Below are 17,457 nucleotides of genomic sequence, written 5' to 3'. Positions count from 1 at the left end.
ACTTCTGGCATAGAGAGGACGTCTTTCACAGGGGAATTTTATCTCCTGCTTTTAAGAAACAGAAGGAAAGTCAGAATGATCTTGCATCTGCTGTTTTTCAAGTGCTTTTAGCTCAAAATAGTTAATATGCCAGGGCAGCATATATTGGGTTGGCATATTCTTATCTCCTTCATCACTCAGCGGCCTCACATGGCCCTGTTCCTCTCAGGCATGGATGGATTTCAGTAGGTGTGAAGTGGAGTTATTGTTGAGAGGGCAAGATCTATCCTAACTCCTTCTTTCCCTAATTCTTGGATAATTACTTTATGTGTAGTTGGTACAGTGTTCTGCACACGGCCAATAATTGTAAGGTACTTGGTGCTAACATTAACCGAAACTCATAGAGTTAAAGAATCATGGAGGTACAAATATTTATTAGATTCAAAATTTCCTTTCAATACAGTTTCATTCTGAGTTCACGCAGGAGTTTGGCTTTTTCTTCCTTTTAGAGCAGTGGTTCTCAATCCAGGGTGATTTTCAAGGGGACATTTGGCAGTATGTCTGGAGGCATGTTTGGTATAACAGCTGAGGTGTGGGGTGCTACCCAGGGATGCTTCTAAACATCCTACATTGCCACAGGTCAGCCCCCAACGGCAAGGAATTTTCCAGTCCAAATGTCAGTAGTGCTAAGGTTGAGACACCCTGTTTTAGAGTTTGATACAGCATAAACATTTTATAACAATAATATAAGTGAACAGGCATTTAGAATGATAGCATTTTCCAGGTAGAGAAATTTGAGTCATAAGGCCTGGGTTTAAATATATTCCAGCACCAGGAAATTGTGAGACACGTGGCAAGAGGTAGCTGGGAGAGTGGTATAGTGGGGAGAACCTGGCTTTTGGAGGTGAGCTAAATCTGAGTTCATTCTGATTCCAACACTTGTGTTTCAGTTTTCGTATCTGGAAATGGAGTTGATGTTTAGCTCCTGGAGCTGTGGTGAGGAAACTGTTTAGCATAGTGCTTGGCATATAGAAGCCACTGAAATAGGTACTACTATTGTTTCAGACACCCCTCCTAGAGAGAAGAAAACAGGCCCACAAAGGCAAACACATTTGCCTAAAGTGATAGAACACATTTAAAACTGAGCCTGGGCCTGCGTGGTGGCTCTTGCCTATAATCTCATCACTTAGGGAGGCCAAGGTGGGCAGATAACGAGGTCAGGAGTTTGAGACCGGTCTGGCCAATATGGTGAAACCCTGTCTCTACTAAAAATACAAAAATTAGCTGGGCGTGGTGGCACGTGCCTATAACCCCAGCTACTCGGGAGGCTGAGGCAGGAAAATCACTTGAACCTGGGAGGTGGAGGTTGCAGTGAGCTGAGATCGCACCACTACACTCCAGCCTGCATTGACAGAGCAAGACTTCATCTTGAAAAAAAAAATCATATATGCTTTTTGGAAAATTAAAAAGAAAAATACGCACCGGGTGCAGTGGCTTATCCCTGTAATGCCAGCACTTTGGGAGACTGAGGCAAGAGGATCACTTGAGGCCAGAAGTTCAAGACCAGCCTGGACAACGTAGAAGACCCCATCTCTATTAAATAAATAAATAAATGAAAAAAAAGATGCAGAATTATATAAAAATAGAGTGAGAGTCTTGCCCATCCTAGCCTCCAGAGGCACCCAAAACTGTTTTGAAATGTCTTTTCTCTCTAAGTACATATGTATACAAAATTACACATGTGCACACACAAACTGTCCTGTAAACTTGCTTTTACTCTTAAATATTGGGTTTGTTTTCATGTCGATATATATTGTTTCTTCTTTTTAAAATAATTATTTTTTTGAGACGGAGTTTTGCTCTGTTGTCCAAGCTGCAGTGCAGTGGCACAATCTCTGCTCACTGCAACCTCTGCCTCCCGGGTTCAAGCGATTCTCCTGCCTCAGCCTCTGGAGTAGCTGGGCTTATAGGCATGCCACCACTACACCTGGCTAATTTTTGTATTTTTAGTAGAGGCAAGGTTTCACCACGTTGGCCAGGCTGGTCTGGAACTCCTGACCTCAAGGGATCTGCCTCATTGGCCTCCCAAAGTGCTGGGATTTCAGGCGTGAGCCACCATGCCCAGCCTGTTTCTTCTTTAAAACAGCTACACAGTATCCTGTTATTGTGCCATAATTTATCCAGTCTCTGTTGACCTATATCTGGATTATTTATTAGGATTCTCTTGATTGAAAGTGGGAAATCCCAACTCGAACTAGCCTAAGCTAAAGGGGGACATAATTACCGCCTTGGTGTAGTGAAGTGACTAAGCACATTGGTTCAAAGCCAGATGTCTGCATTCACTGACCAAGTTACTGCTTAACTCAGTTTCCTCATTTATAAAGTGAGGAAGATAATAGTATCACTTAAGATAATGCATGTAAGGTGTTCAGGACACTTGAAATGTTGGCTGTATTATAGAAAACTATACCTTTTTTTCAAAAACGGCTTGCTTTTTTGACTTAGTATTTCACTGATATTTTTCCAAATCTATACATGTAGATCTACATCACTGAAAACACTTGCATAGTATTCCGTTATATAGACATACCATAATTTGTTTATTCAGTCTCATCCTGATGGACACTTACGTTATTTCTCATTTTTCAGTATCACAAATAATGCTAAAATTATGTCTTTCATTTTTATTTATTTATTTATAAATTTCTGTTTATATTTTGAGGTGAAGTTTTGCTCGTGTTGCCCAGGCTGGAGTGCAGTGGCACGATCAAGGCTCACTGCAACCTCCGGCTCCTGGGTTCAAGTGATTCTCCTGCCTCAGCCTCCTGAGTAGCTGGGATTACAGGTGTGCACCATGATGCCCAGCTAATGTTTTGTGTTTTTAGTAAAGATGGGGTTTCATCATGTTGGCCACGCTGGTCTTGAACTCCTGACCTCAGATGATTCACCCGCCTCGGCCTCCCAAAGTGTAGTGATTACCGGTGTGAGCCACTGCGCCTGGCCTATTTATTTTTTAAAAAGTGAAAAATTTTCTTTTAGTAGAGATGGGTCTCACTATGTTGCCCAGGCTGGAGTGCAGTAGCTGTTCACAGGCGAGATCCTGCTACTCATCAGCACTGGGATTTTGACCTGCCCTGTTTCTGACCTAGGCCGGTTCACCCCTTCTTAGGCAACCTGGTGGTCCCCTGCTCCCAGGAGGTCACCATATTGATGCCAAACTTAGTGTGGACACCCATAGGCACAGCGCATTACAGCCCAGAACTCCTGGACCCAAAATGATCCTCCCACCTCAGCCTCGTGAGAAGCTGGGACTACAGACATGTGACACCACGCCCGGCTAAACTTACGTCTTTGTACTCATGCCCTTCCTTGTTTGTGCACGTTCTGTAGGACAAATTCATAAGACTGGCATTACTTGGTCAGAAGATACACAAATTTAAAATATTGAAAGAAATTGCAAAACATTTTTGAAAAGGGTGTACCTATCTACATCCTCTGTGATAAATGAGTGCCTGGTTCTTCTTTCTACTACCATTGAGTTAGAGAAGTAGTGCTGTCCCGAATCTACTCAGACTTGTTCTGCAAACTCAGTTTGCATCCATTCTTTTTTTTTTTTTTTTTTCAAGACAGAATCTCACTGTGTCGGCCAGGCTGGAGTGCAGTGGTGCCATCTTGGCTCAGTGCAACCTCCGTCACCCAGGCTTAAGCAATTGTCCTGCCTCAGCCTCTGGAGTAGGTGGGATTACAGGTATGTGGCACCATGCCTGGCTAATTTTTGAATTTTTAGTAGAGACGGGGTTTCACCATGTTGGCCAGGTTCGTCTCGAACTGCTGACCTCAGGTGATCCACCCGCATCAGCCTCCCAAAGTACTGGGATTACAGGTGTGAGCGACTGCACCTGGCCAGCATTCATTCTTTATTGAAGAATTATTTTTTCCCCCTTAATGTTCTTCTTCTTCTTACTTTTTTTTTTTTTTTTTTTTTTTTGGAGACGGAGTCTCGCTCCAGGCTGGAGTGCAGTGGCGTGATCTCGGCTCACTGCAACATCTGCCTCCTGGGTTCAAGTGATTCTCTTGCCTCAGCCTCTGGAATAGCTGGGATTACAGGGGCACACCACTGTGCCCAGCTAGTTTTTATATTTTTAGTGGAGATGAGGTTTCACCTTGTTGGCCAGGCTGGTCTAATGTTCTTCTTTAAAGGTGGCATAGTAATTATAGTTGTCTCAAGTAAATGGTGAGAAGAAAGTGCAACAGTCTATGGACAGTTCTAGAATAGAAGCTGCCAAGGATGGAGATCCTCCAAGTCTTGCTCATCATGGTATTTTCAGTATTTCAGAACAGCACCTAGCACAGTGCATATTTGTTGGTTGAGGACATGAAAATACGGCTTAGGAGGCTCACAAAATAATGACAACAAAACCACCAACCTCCACGAATTTCCTTCCTGCAAGAACAGGCAAGATAACTCAAACCAGAAATCCACACACCACAAAGAAAACAAGATTTTGACTTGCCCAAGAGTGAATTTCATTTTTTCCTATGTTACTCTGAAAAAACAATGCTGCATGCCCAGATGATCATGAACAGTTCCAGGAGCATACGTTAAACTGGTTTAGATTCTTTCTTTATTATTTAATTAATTTATTTATTTGAGATGGAATCTTGCTACGTTGCCCAGGCTGGAGTGCAGTGGTGTGATCTTGGCTCACTGCAACCTCCGCCTCCCAGGTTCAAGCGATTCTCTTGCCTCAGCCTCCTAAGTAGCTGGGATTACAAGAGCCCGCCACCAAACCCTGCTAACTTTTTGTATTTTTCAGTAGAGACGGCGTTTCACCATATAGGCCAGGCTGGTCTTGGATTTCTGACCTTGTGATCCACCCCCCTCAGCCTCCCAAAGTGCTGGGATTACAGGTGTGAGCCACCATGCCCGGCCCTTTTTTTAATTTTGAAAATTATTCTTATTTTTGTAGAGATGGGGCTTCGCCATGTTGCCCAGGCTGGTCTTGAACTCCTGAGTTCAAGCTATCCGCCTGCCTTGGCCTCCCAAAGTGCTGGGATTACAGGCATGTGCCACGGCACCCGGCCCTGGCTTAGATTTTTTTAATGACAAAAAGTCTTTACATCTGATCATTCACTCATTTATGTAGTACACACTTGTAGATATCTACTATGTGATGAGCATGGGGTATACAATGACAAATGACCCTTAGCTCCTATACATGCAGAACTTATAGGATCATTCTTTTTCTCTGAAAAGCAGAAAAACTCTCACTCTTGAAAACTAAGAATCTGATGTCTGCTGTAGACTTGTAAGTTCCGTGAGGTTAAAACCAATATTTGTTGTGTTCCCTACTGAATTCCCAGCACTTGGCATAGTGCCTGTCATACATTATGTGCTTAATAAGTGCTCTGAGCGGGCTTACTGAAGTCAGTTTCATTCTGATGGCTTCTGCATTACAATGGCAAGAGTATTTTGGACAAAAGGAGAAGCTGAACTTCAGGCAGCAAAGCAAGTGGCAACAGTTAGACATAAATCACTTTCATTCAACCTTCAGGGGAGCTACTTCCTCACCATGTCTTGGAGGTGAGCTCACCCAGGCCATAAACCTCAAAATAAGGGGCCCTATGTCCTAGTTTATTGAACATTTATTTGCTGAACACTATATGTGTATGCTTGTGTGTGTGTGTATATATATATATACATATATATATATTTTTTTTCAGACATGGTCTCACTTTGTCACCCAGGCTGGAGTGAAGATTACAGCTCACTGCAGCCTTGACCTCCCGGGCTCAAGCAATCCTCCTGCCTCAGCTTTCCAAGTAGCTTGAACTACAGACATGCACCACCATGCCCAGCTAACCCTTTTTAACTTTTTTTTTTTTTGTAGAGACAGAGTCTGGGTCTCACTATATTGCCCAGGCTGGTCTTGAACTCCTGGGCTCAAGCGATCCTTCCATCTCATCCTCCCAAAGTGCTGGGATTACAGGTGTGAGATGCTGTACCTGGTCAACACTATTTGTTTTTAAGAAAGCACTTTGTGGATATGAAGAAATAGTAACGCTTTTACACTGTTGGTGGGAGTGTAAATTAATTCAGCCATTGCGAAGACAGTGTGGCGATTCCTCAAGGATCTAAAACTAGAAACACCATTTGAACCAGCAATCCCATTACTGGGTATATACCCAAAGGATTATAAGTCATTCTATTATAAAGACACATGCACACATATGTTTATTGTGGCACTATTCATAATAGCAAAGACTTGGAACCCAAATATCCATCAATGATAGACTGGATAAAGAAAATGTGGCACATATACACCATGGAATACTATGGAGCCATAAAAAAGGATGAGTTCATGTCCTTTGCAGGGACGTGGATGAAGCTGGAAACCATTCTCAGCAAACTATCACAAGAACAGAAAACCAAACACCACATGTTCTCATAAGTGGGAGTTGAACAAAGAGAACACATGGACACAGGGAGGGAAAATCACACACCAGGGCCTGTCAGGGGGTGCGAGGCTAGCGGAGGGATAGCATTAGGAGAAATATCTAATGTAAGTGACAGGTTGATGGGTGCAGCAAACCACCATGGCACATGTATACCTATGTAACAAAACTACATGCTCTGCACATGTATCCCAGAACTTAAAGTATAATAAAAACAACAACAACAACAACAAAAAAGCACTTTGTTTTATTTGTCTCTATTATTTATTTATTATTAATTATTTTATTATTATTTATTAATTTTTTTGCAGCAAACCACCATGGTACATGTATACCTATGTAACAAAACTGCATGCTCTGCACATGTACCCCAGAACTTAAAGTATAATTTAAAAAAATAAAAACAACAACAAAAAAGCACTTTGTTTTATTTGTCTTTATTATTTGTTTATTTTGAGACAGAGGTTTGCTCTTGTTGCCCAGGCTGGAGTGCAATGGCGCAATCTCGGCTCACTGCAACCTCCACCTCCCGGATTCAAGTGATTCTCCTGCCTCAGCCTCCCAGGTAGCTGGGACTACAGCACCCGCCACCACACATGGCTAATTTTTTTTGTATTTTTAGTAGAGACGGGGTTTCACCACATTGGCCAGGCTGGTCTCGAACTCCTTACCTCAAGTGATCCGCCTGCCTCGGCCTCCCAAAGTGTTGGGATTACAGGTGTGAGCCACTGCACCTGGCCTTTTTAATTTTTATTTTTAAATAATAGACATAGGAGTCTCACTATGTTGCCCAGGCTGGTCTCAAACTCCTGGGCTCAAATGAGGTTTCCACCTTGGCTTCCCTAAATGCTGGGGTTATAGAAGTGAGCCAGCACAGCCAACCATGGAGTTTTCTTCCCGTAGAATTAAAGTGATCTTAGGATAAAAAAAAATTGAGAACCCACATTCCAGGGCTTCTTTCACCTGTCCCTCTCCAAACTCCTAATTGAGATCAAATTCTGCTCATACTGAAATGTCCTCTCTTAGTCACAGGGTCTTCAAAGAAAATAAAGCATCAGACAAAATATTGAAAGCATTAAACTTCCTTCTACCTCATTCCAGTTCTCATCCACAGTTGCTCTCTGACATGATACAACTATGTTTAGGTTATATTGTATACGCATTTAACTGGTACACACAACGAATAAAATACAGAAGAAAAGGAACTTGGGGAAGAAAAGACCTCATTCTCACCTCCTTCTATAACACCCAGATCTAAGCCTCTGTTTCTGTATTCTCCATGGTGACAGGAAGCAACATACCTACACAATATTTAGCAATATGAGCAATCACATGTGAAAGCAGTTGCCAATAACAGAATCATTTAGACTGCCAAATTGAATAATTGGCACATTCTCTCTTGAGAGCAGGGAGTTTTATTTTTCTGTGTTGAAAATCAGATAATATTTAATTTAATGGTTGTCTATAGTTGCATTCACTACAGTATTTTTTTTTTTTTTCGAGACGCTCTGTTGCCCAGGCTGGAATGCACAGTCTTGGCTCACTGCACCCTCTGCCTCCTGGGTTCAAGTGATTTCTGGCTAATTTTTGTATTTTTAGTAGAGACAGGGTTTCACTATGTTGGCCAGGCTGATCTTGAACTCCTGACCTCAAGTGATCTGCCCTCCTCAGCCTCCCAAAGTGCTAGGATTACAGGCATGAGCCACCATGCCCAGCCCACTACAGTCTTCTTCTTCTTCTTCTTCTTTTTTTATTTTTTGAGATGGAGTCTCGCTCTGTCACCCAGGCTGGAGTGCAGTGGTGCAATCTCGGCTCACTGCAACCTCTGCCTTCCTGGCTCAAGAGATTCTCCTGCCTCGGCCTCCCGAGTAGCTGGGACTACAGGTGCGCACCGCCATGCTCGGCTACTTTTTGTATTTTAGTAGAGACGGAGTTTCACCATATTGGCCAGGCTGGTCTCGAACTCCTGACCTCGTGATCTGCCTGCCTTGGCCTCCCAAAGTACTGGGATTGCAGGCGTGAGCCACTGAGCCTGGCCAAAACCCACTCCAGTATTCTTAATCCATAGTATTGGAACTTCAGGCACATTTTATGCGGGCCTATGATTTAAAGTGCTATCCTTTATGTTTTATATTGATTAAGAGAGAAACATCAACTCTGTTTCTTAGTACTCTAGCAGATTCAAAAACTGGTTTTATTACTGTGCAGAGGATTGTGTTTATATGACATTTATGATAAAATTAGATTTCATAGTTTTTGTGGCTTTTCTTTCTGCCCCCAAGTAAAATTAGATTTCCTTATCCGTAGAAAGAAAAAAAATTGGGGGAGGAAATACATTAAAACATTAATGAAATTAAATAATCATACTCAAATTTTCTTCAAGCAGTATACACTATTTTGCTAATTATAATAAAATGGGTCTTATTAAAAATCAGAGTGGGGGGAGGAGGAAGCAAGGTCTGATTTTAAAAGCCATGAGATGAAGGAAGTCTTGTTTGAACCAACAAATGCACGAGTCAGAAAGAGCCCAGCAATAATCTCTTACAGATAATGACCAAAAATGCTTCCTGGCCAGTGTGGAGACACCAGGGGGCAGTGAGTGCCTCCCTGAGAACTGCTGCTGCTCCTAGCTCAAGCAGCTCAGCCTGCGGTCTACGATTCATCTATTCATCGTCACCAACCTTGGGAAAGTTACGTTGCACTTAAATGCTGCTTCCAAAGGCTCTTATGCTTTGATTTCTTGAAGACACTGTTTCTGTGAATAAAACTGAACAATGGTCCGGAGGAGGTTAGCATGTAGTTGAGGACCTGGGTGAAAAGATGGGAAATAAAGACAAACCGAAACCATTTTGCCTTCTGGAGTAGGAGTCAGGGAAAGGGATTTGACAAGCTGCCACGGTAGGGTTCAAACTTAGCGGTCCAGGTTAACCTAGCTCCCGCAGCCATCAGAAAGAGGGGCGTGCTTCTCTGTGGGTGGCGGGTTGAGGAGGAAGTTCCCAATTTTCTTCTCCAGCTTTTCTGCCTCAATACCGTGGTCCCCTGTCCCACCCCCAGTTCACAATCTTTCATTTTGGCTAAAACTTCTGCCTTTATGCATTACTTCAGGCAATGCATATAACATTCTATCTTTGCTTGGCTATACTGTTTACAAAGTTGTTCATACTTTATATTTTCACGCATGTTTTCCACCCATGATCTGAAATGGTTTGGGCTTTTGACCTTCACTATATTGGAAATGAGTACACCCCAAGTGACTAAAGCTGCTGTTGGAAACCACTGGATTATTGGACCAAGCCCTAATGACATCGCATTGGCCTGAGACCACTGACCAGCCTGCTGGCTAAAGCTCCTGATGTGGGCAGAGTGAAAAGTCCAGGATCTCAAATACGGAGCTTGGCAGTGAATTTCTTTCTGAAAAGGAAGAGCAAGGCAACACTGTGGAAGCATTTTCTATTCAAAGACTTTCACAGGCATCTGTGCACATCAAATCAGCAATGAATATATATGTGAGACAGATGACCCTCATTTTCAATGTTGTTTGGAGGTCTTTGGAAGAGTGAAGAATTCCTTTGTTTGCCACAGGTGATTTATTAGGGAAAGTTGTCTTTCTAAACCATATATTTTCGAAAGTTGCAACAAGTCTTACTCATGCAGAAAAATCTTTCAAAAGGAGCATTTACGGTAGAGATTTTAGGGTAGTGTGGTTTTACACACTAAATAAATGCTTGTAAATATATTTGGGACTTGTCGTGATCAACAGTACCTTTGTTTCCTCTCTTTGCAGTGGATTTGGTGGCTACTGTTACTGTTTTCTTTTTTTTTCTTTTCTTTTTTTTTTGAGACCCAGTCTCACTCTGTCACCCAGGCTGGAGTGCAGTGGGGCAATCTCAGCTCATTGCAACCTCTACCTCCAGGGTTCAAGCGATTCTCCTGCCTCAGCCTCCTGAGTAGCTGGGATCACAGGAATGCGCCACCATACCCAGCTAATTTTTGTATTTTTAGTAGAGACAGGATTTCACCATGTTGGCCAGGCTGGTCTTGAACTGCTGACCTCAAGTGATCTCCCTGCCTCGGCCTCCCAAAGTGCTGGGATTACATAAACAACTAAGGTGCTGAAAGGATGTAGTTCTCAGTGCTGCTGAGACAGGAGCTTCTCATTTAGACTCTGTTGGGGAAAAAGCTGGTTCCCAAGTAGGTGGCAGCACTTAGGTGGTTTATTATTTGTGGAGCACCAAAGATGTGCTCAGACCAGTAGGAAAATCACATACAGTACCTTCCATGCCTTCTATAAGGCCACCTTCTCAGGCTTTTTGGCTCACATCAGACAAAGGAAAATAAAATAAACAACTGAGCCAGGGCACGATGTGAAGCCTGGAAAGTTGTTTTTTAAATAGAAACCACATTATTGGCAAAATAAATCACAGCACCTTGGACATATTTTATACATTTAACCAGAATTTTGAGTTAATATTAGGTCTATAAAATGGTAGTTAGTAAGGCTAAGATCAGCAATTTCTCTCTGCACCCTTTCAAGCTGATTCTTTCTTTTGGGACAGATGTTGCTTCCACCTTCTTCAACTCTCTCCATGGCTCCTGCAAAATGTATTTAATATATCCCACTGACCTTCTACCAATGTCTGAGCCTCCACATTTCATCGGTCGTTTAATAAATGGTTGTCTCCTTCACATTCTTCTTTTAACATGCAAATATCCTATAGAAAGGTAATATATTAAGTTTTTAACACAGGGATGCAAATTCTAGGCAAGTTCCCAGGCATGCTGCCAATTGACTGCAGGTGTCACTAATCTATCATCGCGCGCTTTCTCACAGAGTCTGGAATTAGCGTTAGAATCCTCAAGGCAGCCAGGCGTGGTGGCTCATGCCTGTAATCCCTGCACTTTGGGAAGCCAAGGCAGGTGGATCATCAGAGATCAGGAGTTTGAGACCAACCCAGTCAACATGGTGAAACCCCGTCTCTACTAAAAACACAAAAATTAGCTGGGCACGGTGGTGGGTGCCAGCTACTCAGGAGGCTGAGGCAGGAGAATCACTTGAACCTGGGAGGCGGAGGTTGCAGTGAGCCAAGATCATGCCATTGCACTCCAGTCAGGGCAACAAGAGCAAAACTCTGTCTCAAAAAAAAAAAAAAAAAAAAAAAAGGCTGGGTGTGGAGGCTCCCAGGCAGGTGGATCACCTGAGGTCAGGAGTTCGAGACCAGCCTGACCAACACAGTAAAACCCCACCTCTACTAAAAAAAAAAAAAAAAAAAAATACAAAAGTTAACTGGCCATAGTGGCCAGCACCTGTAAATCCCAGCTACTCAGGAGGCTGAGACAGGAGAATTGCTTGAACCCGGGAGGTGGAGGTTCCAGTGAACTGAGATTGCGCCACTGTACTCTAGCCTGAGTGACAGAGAGAGACTGTATCTCAGGAAAAAAAAAAAAAAAGAATCCTCAACACAGTGCTGCTGGCAGCCTATGTAGGCTAGTCAACGTTGGCATATGAGTAGAGGCCTATATGGCATCCCTCCCTACCTTAGCAGCATAATCTGGATGAGTTGCTAATATATTATCTTCTTGGTCAGGGTTCCAGAAACCAGCAAACTGGATGATAAGGGCATAAGGAGGATAAATATTAAGGTCAATCTTGTTCTACATCACAATTGCATCCTAAGCTCTTTGACTAACTCTCTCTCTCTCTGTCTCTCTCTCTCTCTCTCTCTCTCTCTCTCTCTATATATATATATATATATATATATTTTTTTTTTTTTTTTTTTTTTTGAGACAGAGTCTTGCTCTGTCACCCAGGCTGGAGTGCAGTGGTGCAATCTCAGCTCACTGCAACCTCCACCTCCCGGGTTCAAGTGATTCTCCTGCCTCAGCCTCCCAAGTTGCTGGGATTACAGGTGCCCACCACCACGCCTGGCTAATTTTTTGAATTTTTAGTGGAGACAGGGTTTCACCGTGTTAGCCAGGATGGTCTTGATCTTCTGACCTTGTGATTTGCCCGCCTTGGCCTCCCAAGGTGCTGGGATTACAGGCATGGGCCACCGCGCCTGGCCGCTATATTTTAATGGCAGAAATAAGAAACAAGGGTGACAGAACTACAAAAGAATACTTTAGGAATATTTACTTTAAAATAGTGGAACATTTTCAGGCCTCCCTAAGGGTAATTAGCTGTCTTCAAATAGCTCATTCGTCAAGACTCACACACAGATAGTCTTCGATCCCTAGGATAAGTGAAGCCCACACATAGTGGACATGAATTGTTAAATGGGGAAGTGTTGAGGAGCTATTGCCAAGGGGAGTTAGATAGCGCCACCTAGAAAATAACAATGAAGTCAATATCTCCTGCACATTGTGGTAGACTTTCCAGATACTTTGGATGAACTACTAGAATTTGTTCTCTTCCTGCCCCAACGTCAGTGTACATGACCTCTCTGAAATAAAAGCAGAGCAAAAATCATACAGAAAGAAAGAAGTCCGCTTAAGGGAGTAGGAGCTACAGCTGGCAGGTTACAGGAAGCATCTTGAAAGTGAACACAGCTCTGATAGATAATAGCAGTAGTTATGGCTGTGAAAGTATAATCAGCCTTATCACCCCCCACCACCCGGAGTCAGACGACTTTACTGATGCTTATGGGGGACAGGAAAGGCCCCCAGGAGCAGGCAGGTTGAGGCAGTCAGTAGTTGCATAAGCCCTGGTCACATAAGGGCAAGTTAGGGAACATTCATCTTCTTAGGATTCTATGGCTCCTTCCTTGCCAAGGGGAGAGGGCATCTCAAGGTGGGAGACAACCCCCAGAGCAGTGAGGACAGAGAGAGACACAGCTGAGAGCCCCCACCCTGAAAGAAGGCACTATAATAGGCAGCAGCGCCTGTATGGAATGGTCAGGAGGGGAAAATGGGGAGGCGGCAGTGGTTGGCCCCTTGAAGAAGGGTCCAGCCTTGGCCTGGGTGTGCTCATGAGAACACCTAGGGTTCCCCAGGAGTGTGGAGCAGGGCCCAAAGCCCCTTTCCCTGCAGGCTTCTTTAAGGAGAAAAAGGCATTTAGGGAGCACTCTGGCAAGGTGTGCCAGAATTAGTTTTGAAAGCACAGCTAGAGCAGACAGGGCACCAAGTCACCACTGGTAGAGGAGGGGCAGCCTCTGATTGATTATACATGAAACAAACACCGCTTTAACCTCATGGGGATTCTTGGAACTTGGGATGTACCTGCCATCTCTTTTTCTTTCTCTTTTAATAAAGTTGAGTTAAAAAACAAACCAAATTTAGTTATTATTGTAAAACAGTAGCTTTTTTTATTTTATTTTATTTTTTTTTGAGATAGAGTCTTGCTCTGTAACCCAGGCTGGAGTGCAGTGGCACGATCTCAGATCACTGCAACCTCTGCCTTCCGGGTACAGGTGATTCTCTTGCCTCAGCCTCCTGAATAGCTGGGACTACAGGTGTCTGCCACCACGCCCAGCTAATTTTTGTATTTTTTATCAGTAGAAATGAGGTTTCACCATATTGGCCAGGCTGGTCTTGAACTCCTGACCTCAAGTGACCTGCTTGCCTCAGCCTCCCAAAGTGCTGGGATTACAGGCGTAAGCCACCTCTCCCAGCCGATCAGTCACTTTTAAACGCTAGCCTGCAGCCGAATCATCTGGAGGGCACACACATAGCTAAGCTCCACTCCGAGTTTCTGATTTCGTAGTTATAGAATGGGCTCGAAAATTTGTATTTTTAATGGGTTCCTTGGAGCTGCTGATGCTGCTGGTCAGGGAACACATAAAAACCACTAGCATAGAAAGTTTTCTGGACCATGGAATCCTTAGCTGAAAGATTCTGTAGACCAGATTATAATACAAGATAAGCAGTCCCTGCCATAAGATAGTATCCTAACAAGGTACATTCTTGGCTAGGCCCCTGGGGTAGTTTGCTAGGGCTGTTGTAACAAAGTACCACAGACTGGATGGCTTAAGCAACAGAAATTAATTTTTTCACAGTTCTGGAGTCTAGATATTCAAGATCAAAGTGTTCCGGGGCTGGCTTCTTCTGAGGTCTGTCTTGGCTCTGAAAATGGCCAACTTCTCCCTGAGTCTGCACATGGTCTTCCCTCTGTACTTCTCTGTGTCCAAATTTCCTCTTCTCTCTCTCTCTTTTTTTTTTTTTTTTTTGAGACAACATATCATTTTGTCGCCCAGGCTGAAGTGCAGTGGCACAGTCATGGCTCACAGCAGCCTTGAACTCCTGAGCTCAAGCTGTCCTGCCATGTAGCTGGAACTATAGGCTCACACTGCCACACCACACTCAGTGAATTTTAAATTCTTTCTAGGGGCCAGGCACAGTGGCGCATGCCTGTAGTCCCAGCTACTCAGGAGACAGAGCTGGGAGGATCGCTGCAGCCCAGGAGTTTTGGGCTGTACTGTGCTATGTCGATCAGGCATCCACACTAAGTTTGACATCAATATGGTGACCTCTTGGGAGCAGGGGACCACCAGGTTCACCTGGGGTGAACTAGCCCAGGTCGAAAACAGAGCAGGTCAAAAGTCCTGTGCTGATTAGAAGTGGGATTGTGCCTGTGAATAGCTACTGCACTCCAGCCTGGGCAATATAGCAAGACCCCATCTCTAAAACAAAAAGTTCTATCCTTTTCAAATAAAAAATAAAAAAATTCTAGAGATGGGGTCTCGTTATGTTGCTCAGGCTGGCCATGAACTCCTGGTCTCAAGTGATCCTCTCACCTCAGCCTCCCAAAGTGCTGGGATTACAGGCATGAGATACCACACCTGGTCAACACTTGATATTTTTCCAGTGCTTGGCATTTGACAACAATTATCCCAGGGCACCTCATTCCTGGTATTAAGATGGTAGACTAAGAATTATCAATTTGGAGAGGCCGGGCGCGGTGGCTCAAGCCTGTAATCCCAGCACTTTGGGAGGCCGAGACGGGCGGATCACGAGGTCAGGAGATCGAGACCATCCTGGCTAACACGGTGAAACCCCGTCTCTACTAAAAAATACAAAAAAATAGCCGGGCGAGGTGGCGGGCGCCTGTAGTCCCAGCTACTCGGGAGGCTGAGGCAGGAGAATGGTCTAAACCCGGGAGGTGGAGCTTGCAGTGAGCTGAGATCCGGCCACTGCACCCCAGCCTGGGCGACAGAGCAAGACTCTGTCTCAAAAAAAAAAAAAAAAAAAAAAAAAAAAGAATTATCAATTTGAAGATGATGTGTTGAACATAGAATCAGAGTAAATGGAATTAATAATCTTATGGAAACTGCCACGGTTTCTGATCCCTAAATCCAAATGTATCATCTCATGCCTAATTTAACATGTTTTGAAAACATGGCAGAATGTTTTAAATTAGAACTCCCCAAGAATATCCTGGAATGTGATTGTTGTACAAAAGTGAATCATTTACCCTTCCTCCCTCCCTCCCTCGCTCCCTTCCTTCCAGATGGAGTTTCGCTCTTGTTGCCCAGGCTGGAGTGCAATGGCAGAATCTCAGCTCACTGCAACCTCTGCCTCCCAGGGTCAAGTGATTCTCCTGTCTCAGCCTGCCGAATAGCTGGGATTACAGATGTGCGCTGCCACTCCCGGCTAATTTTGTATTTTTAGTAAAGACGGAGTTTCTCCATGTTGGTCAGGCTGGTCTCGAACTCCCAACCTCAGGTGATCTGCCCGCCTTGGCCTCCCAAAGTGCTGGGATTGCAGGCATTAGCCACCGTGCCCAGCCACTTGTTTCTTCTTTAATAAATATTTTATTGAACATCTACTTAATGCCAGAGATGGAGCTAGGTGCTGTGGTTCAATAAATAAGGACTAGGCAGGATTATGTAGTGATTAAAATACATTCTGGGGGTCAGGCTTGATGTCTCATATCTGTAATATCAACATTTTGGGAGGCTGAGCGGCGAGGACCACTGGAGGCCAGGAGTTCGAGACAAATCTGGGCAACATAGTGAGACCCCATCCCTATTGATGTTTTTTTTTTTTTTTTTTTTTTAAGATGGAGTCTCGCTCAGCCACCCAGGCTGGAGTGCAGTGGCGCGATCTCGGCTCACTGCAATCACTGTTTCCCGGGTTCAAGCAATTGTCCCATCTCAGCCTCCAAGTAGCTGGGATTACAGGCACCTGTCATCATGCCCGGGTAATTTTTTTTTTTTTTTTGTATTTTACTAGAGATAGGGTTTCACCATGTTGGTCAGGCTTGTCTTGAACTCCTGACCTCTGGTGATCTGCCCAGCTTGGCCTCCCAAAGTGCTAGGATTACAGGCATGAGCCACTGCACCCGGCCCTCTATTGAAATTTTTTAAACATTGAAAAGAAGAAAAAAAAGACAAAACACATTCTGGAGACAAATTGCCTGAATTCAAATTCCAACTCTACTATTTACTAGCTTGACAGTTGCTTAACCACTTTGTGCCCCAGTTTCCTCATCTGTAAAATGGGAATAATAATTGCACCTTTCTGATAAAGGTCATATGAGAATTAAATGAGTCAACATTTATAAGAAAGCACAGCCAACTGATATTTAACAAAACTGACAAGAACATACATTAAGGAAAGGACACCCTTTTCAATAGATGGTGCTGGGAAAATTGGATTGCCGTATGCAGAAGAATGAAACTGGACCCCTATTTCTCACCATATAAGATGAATCAATTCAAGATGAATTACAAGACTTATATGTACCTGAAACTATAAAAATACTAAAAGAAAACCTAGGTAAAACTCTTCTGAACATTGGTCTAGGCAAAGAATTTATGACTAAGACCTCAAAAGTACAGGCCACAAAACTAAAATAGGCAAATGGGACTTAATTAAACTAATAAGCTTATGCACAACAAAAGAAATAATCAGATAATCAACAGAGTAAACAGACAACCTGCCAGATGGGAAAAAATTTTGCAAACTATGCATCCGACAGGGGACTAATAGCCAGAATCTACAAGGAGCTCAAACGACTCAACGATGAAAAACATATAACCCCATTGAAAAAGTGGGCAAAGGCCGGGTGCGGTGGCTCAGGCCTGT

This window comes from Macaca nemestrina, chromosome 3 (genome assembly GCF_043159975.1).
Source record: "Macaca nemestrina isolate mMacNem1 chromosome 3, mMacNem.hap1, whole genome shotgun sequence".
Taxonomy (NCBI): domain Eukaryota; kingdom Metazoa; phylum Chordata; class Mammalia; order Primates; family Cercopithecidae; genus Macaca; species Macaca nemestrina.
Note: the sequence above shows the minus strand (reverse complement) of the source record.